Genomic DNA, 5,696 nt, shown 5'->3' with positions numbered 1-5,696 from the left:
TATAGGCCCCAAAGATCTGAAGTGGTCTCCTACCTTGCAAAATACTGCATTGATCTGCTGTATCAATAACCTCGTGCTCATCAGAATGAATGAACAAGAAGTAGCTAGTATGTTGTGGATCCACCCACTCCAAAGGGTGAGAGGGTAAGCCCAGTGAAGTTTCAGGGACCTGTCATACCAGTACAGCTTTCAGGAGCTGTAGTGATCTGCAACATGCTGGGGCAACCAAACCAAAGGACAAATAGGACTTCCCTGGTGGTCCAGTGGCTAAGACTCTGCGCTTTCAATGCAGGGGGCCTGGGTTCGATTCCTGGTCAAGGAACTAGATCCCACATACTGCAAGTAAGAGTTTGCCTGGGCTTCCCTGGTAGCTCAGCAGGTAAAGAATTCGCCTGCAATGCAGGAGGTTCGATTCCTGGATCGGGACGATCCCCCGGAGAAGGGATAGTCTACCCACTCCAGTATTCTTGGGCTTCACTGGTGGCTCAGCTGGTAAAGAATCTGCCTGCAATGTGGGAGACCTGGGTTGGATCCCTGGGTTGGGAAGATCCTCTGGAGAAGGGAACCGCTATCCACGCCTGTATTCTGGCCTGGAGAATTCCATGGACTGTATAGTCCATGGAGTCACAGAGAGTGGGACGTGACTGAGCGACTCGGTTTCACTCTCACTTCATGCCACAACTAAGAGTTCACATGCTGCAGTGAGGATCAAAGATCCCGAGTGCTGCAGCTGAGACCTAGCACGCCAAATAATTTTTTTTTTTTAAGTGAAGGACAAATAGTGGCATCTTGCACCTTCCACCTCAGAGAAGGAAGCATAATGCTTGGTGGGATTCCTTGGGTTCTGAAGGCGCTGTCCACATGTAGGACTACTCCAAACCACATACTGGGAGACCTGAAAAGCTGCCAGCTTTGATTCAGCCCAGAGATGGAAAGGACTTGCAGCAGGTCCAGGCTCTGACACAAGAAGTGCAGACTCGGGCTGTACCGAGGGTCCCTCTCGGTGTCAGCAAATGGAAGGGTGAGGGTCCACACGTGATCTTAAGATGCAATGGTCAGATCACTTCCTGTATCTCCCTAAATCTGCCAGTCTGATAAAGCAATGGAAGAGCCTGTATAAGCACAGTTAAAGTGGTGTTGGAGGTGTCAGCCCTGGGAAAGAGACCGTGTATGGTTTTTGGCAAGCCCCATGGAGAGAATTGTGATGCAGACTCTTCAGGTTCTGCCACAAAGCCATGTCATACGGAAAATTATAAATCTTTTAAAAAGCAGTTCCTGGCATACTGTGGGCCCTGGTGTAGACAGTGTACCTCACCACAAATATTAAAAAATAAATAAAAAGTGGTTGGGGGACGAGAAGGAGAATGACTAGACAGAAGCTAGGCTGTCTGGGGCTGTCGCGTGGATGGGACCTGGCAGAAAGTGTGACACTTTTCTGTATCACTGGAGAGCATCCTTCAAGGAGGAGGCACTAGACAACCAAAACCAAGTCAACAGAATGACTTGGCCAAGTGACGTCAACCGGCTCCTGGCCTCTCCCCTGCTGGCACCAGGGGCAGAGATGGAGCTCTGAAGAGGTCAAGAGGATGGACTCTCACTCAGAAGGACTGCTCCAGCTGCTGCTGCTGCTAATGTTCACTCTTCCAGCAACAGAGCCCAAAGCTATATCCTAGACACCGTGTCCTTTCTTGAAGACACTAGAAATCCAAGTTGACCACATTGGATCTCTTTCATCCTGAAAGGAGCAGTGATTCATTTTATCAGGGGTAAATACAATAGATCAAATGTCCATCAGCAGAGGACTGGATGAAGAAGATGTGGTTCACATATACAAGGGAATATCGTGTGTGTGTGTGTTCAGTTGCGTCAGTCATGTCTGACTCTTTACGACCCCATGGACTGTAGCCCGCCAGGTTCCTCCGTCCACGGGATTCTCCAGCAAGCATACTGGCAAGGGTTGCCAGGCCCTCCTCCAGGGGATTTCCTGACCCAAGGATCAAATCGGCGTCTCCCATGTCTCCTGCATTGCAGGCGGATTCTTTACCTCTGAGCCACCGGGGACGCCCCACAGTGGAATATTCCTCAGCCATAAAAAGGTACAAAATTATGCCATTTGCAGAGACCTAAATGAACCTAGAGACTATGGTACAGGTGAGTTAAGTTAGAAAGAGAAAAATAAATATGGTATATTAATGCATGTAAGTGCAATCTAGAAAAATGGTATGGATGATCTTATCTGCAAAGCAGGAAAAGACACAGATGTAAAGAACAAATGTAAGGATCCCAAGATGGAAGGGGGGGTGGGATGAACCGGGAGATTGGGATTGACATATATACATTATTGATACAATGTATAAGGTAGGTAAGGAATGAGAACCTGCTCTATAAGCACAGGGAACTCTACCCAAGGCCCGGTGGAGACTTAAGTGGGAAGGAAATCCAACAAAGAGGGGTATATGTAAATGGATACCTGACCCACTTTGCCGTACAGCAGAAACTAACAACACTGTAAAGCAACTATATTCCAATAAAAATTAATTTAAAAAAATCAGCAGGTCAACATGAGTCTACCCATGTGTGATTGGCCAAATAACAACCATTCCCCACAAAGACATCTTTGTCCTAATTCCCAGAACCTGAATATGTTCCCTTTACTAAGCCAAAGGGACTTTGAAGGTGTGGTTAATGATTTTGAGATGGGGAGATTTTCCTGAATTATCTGGGTGGGGACAGTGTCCTTCTAAGTAAAAGAGGGAAGCAAGAAATCATCAGAGTGAGGTGGTGTGAGGGGAACTTGGCAAGGTTTAAGCCAGAAGTTAGTTGCAGGATCTTTTTGAAAAGATCCTTCTGGCTACCACAAGGAAAATAAATTGTGAGGGTGAGATTCACGCTGTGAGACCAGAAGGATGGTCCTGTGAGCGTCCAGATGAGAGATCCAGATGAGATGAGAAGGTGGCTGGACCAGAGTGGTGGGGGGTGTAGAGGGGAGGAACGTGGGTGGGTATGAAGAGTAATTTGACAGACCCTGGAGATGGCTGGAGATGAGAAGTGGAGAAGAGGGCTTCCCTGGTGGTCCAGTGGTTAAGAATCGGCCTTGCAATGCAGGGGATACTGGTTTGGTCCCTGGTCTGGGAAGGTTCCACAAGCCATGGGGCAACTAAACCCATGTGCTGCAACTACAGAGCTCGCACCCAGCGCCAATGCTCCAGGAGAGAAGCCGTGGCAACGAGGAGTCCGAGCACCACAGCTAGAAAGTAGCCCCCGGTCACCGCAACTAGAGAAAGCCTGAGCACAGCATCGAAAACCCAACACATCCAAAAGTAAAAATAAATTTATTAAATAATTTGTTTTTTTAAGCTGACCTGGTCTACTAGTTACCAAAGAAAGAAAGAAATGGAGAAGAGGGTCATGGAGAAGGAAATTCCTGGATGACTCCCAGGTTCTATCTTGCACATATAAGTGGCAGGGTGAGATGGGGACAGTGGGAGGAGGCCAGGTTCGAAGGAGATGAGTCTGAGACAGGATATGCTGAGCCTGAGGAACCTCTGAGACATCCCTGGGGAGGCGTCAGGTGGGCAACAGGGCCTGTAGGTGGAAGGAGGTATAAACGCCTGAGTCATTGTCAGGCAGAACTGCTGTGAGATTAGAGAGGGAGAAAGTGTAGGAGGAGAGGAGGAGGAGGCCTGGGAAATGGCCAGATAGGGTGGATGAGCCAGCAAACAAAGCTGAAAAGCAGTGGGCTGAGTAAGAGGGGAAAGAAACACATGCAGAATTTGCTCTGTGGATGTCAAGGCAACAGCCAGTCCAGGGATGGTTATGCTGCAGAAACAAACATTCCCTAACAAAATCAAAGGCCAAAAAAGACTAACGTTGATTTCTCCCTCACTCTATGGGGCCAGTGTGAGTCAGCAGGGACTCTGCTCACCAAGGTCCCTTGGGAACTGGGTTGATAGAAGCTCCATCTCAAAACCAGCCTCCACAACTGGGCAGGGAAGGGGCGTCGTGTGGCCCATGTGGCACACACATGAAGGGGTGTGTGGGGTTTTTTTTTTCTGTTTTTGTTTTTATTTAAATTTTATTGTAATAGGGTCCACCCAAAAGGAGAGGGTGAAGCACGGGGAACATGCAGGGGACACAGGAACACGATCTTGTGACCAGAGCCACAGCTTCTGTGTTGGGGGAGAGGGATGAAAAGAAAAGGCCGGGGTTGTAGCTGGGGTGGAAGAGGGAAAGGGGAGACAGTGTGGCTGCCTTTCTCCCACACCCAGGAATCACCTCCAGGCCCTGGATCCTGCTCCCCATTTACCCTGGTCCCCTAGGATTCCATCTCTTGTCCTGCTTCTGGCCTCAGTGGCTCTTTCTTTTGCCACTTCTTTGGCTTTTTTTCTTTCTTTTTTGGTATTCTTTGGTATTCTTTTTTTGGTTTTCTTTGGTATTCTTGTTTCTTATTTGGTCTGACTTATTTTCCCCTGACAGATTCAGGCTTGGCACACATTTTGAGGACCTCACCTAACTTCAGAGGAGGCAGGGAGGGAGTTCACAGAGGAAAAGAGCTGGGAGCTATTGAAAGCCTAGATCAGCAGGAGAGAAGTGGCTGGCCAAGCCAAAGGCTGCTGAGAGATAGAGTGACATGAGGACTGAAAAATGGAGGTGATGCGGGTCCTTGGAGACCTGACAAAGAGCTCTGTGGTGGCCTTAAAGGATTAAAGGCCCAAAGGATCCCACTCCTGGGCCTACATCCAGAGAAAAGCAGAATCCAAAAGGATACACGCAGCCCAAAGTTCACTGCAGCACTGTTTATGATAGCCAAGACATGGAAGCAACCTAAATGTCCTTCAACAGAGGAATGGATAAAGAAGATGCGGTACAAATATGCAGTGGAATACTACTTAATAAAAAAAGAACGAAATAACACCATTTGCAGCGACATGGATGAACCTAGAGATGATCATACTAATTGAAGTCAGACAGAGAAAGACAAATATCATGTGACATCACTTATATGTGGAATCTTAAAAAAATAGTACAAATAAACTTATTTACAAAACAGAAATAGAGTCACAGATGTAGAAAACAAATGTATGGTTACCAAGAGGGAAAGCAGGAGAAGAATAAATTGGAAGATTTAGGATTAGCATACACATAATGAAAAAAAGTAAAAGTGAAAGTGTTAGGTTCTCAGTCATGACTGACTCTTTGTGACCCACCAGGCTCCTCTGTTCATGGGGATTCTCTAGGCAAGAATACTGGAGTGGGTAGTCATGCCCTCCTCCAGGGGATTTTCCAAACCCAGGGATGGAACCCTGGTCTCCCACATTGCAGGCAGATTCTTTACCATCTGAGCCATCAGGAAAGCCCAAGAATACTGGAGTGGGTAGCCTATCCTTTCTCCAGGGGATCTTCCCAACCCCGGAATCAAACTGGTGTCTCTTGCATTGTAGGTGTATTCTTTACCAGTTGAGCTACCAGGGAAGCCCAAAAGAGTGGATATATGTATACATATAACTGATTCTCTTTGGTGTACACCTGAAATTAACACAACATGGTACATCAAGTATACTCCAATAAAAAGAAAGAAGTCAATGCCAGAAGGTGACTGGAATTGACTGGGGAGGAACTGGAAGGTAAGAAGGGGACAGGAAGTGTAGACCACTCTTCCCATTCCATCAGCCAGGAAGGCGGAGCAAGGCAGGGAA

At 47.4% G+C, this 5,696-nt stretch overlaps 1 non-coding gene across 1 annotated transcript; it reads left to right on the top strand.

Moving 5' to 3' along the window:
• The first annotated feature begins 249 nt into the window (after positions 1–249).
• Positions 250–322, top strand: TRNAE-UUC. The gene has a single exon. It is a non-coding gene; the product is annotated as a tRNA-Glu (tRNA).
• The last annotated feature ends 5,374 nt before the right edge of the window (positions 323–5,696 follow it).

Source organism: Cervus canadensis, chromosome 18 (genome assembly GCF_019320065.1).
Source record: "Cervus canadensis isolate Bull #8, Minnesota chromosome 18, ASM1932006v1, whole genome shotgun sequence".
NCBI lineage: Eukaryota > Metazoa > Chordata > Mammalia > Artiodactyla > Cervidae > Cervus > Cervus canadensis.
The sequence above is the reverse complement of the archived record's forward strand: the minus strand, read 5'-3'. Positions and strand labels throughout refer to the sequence as shown.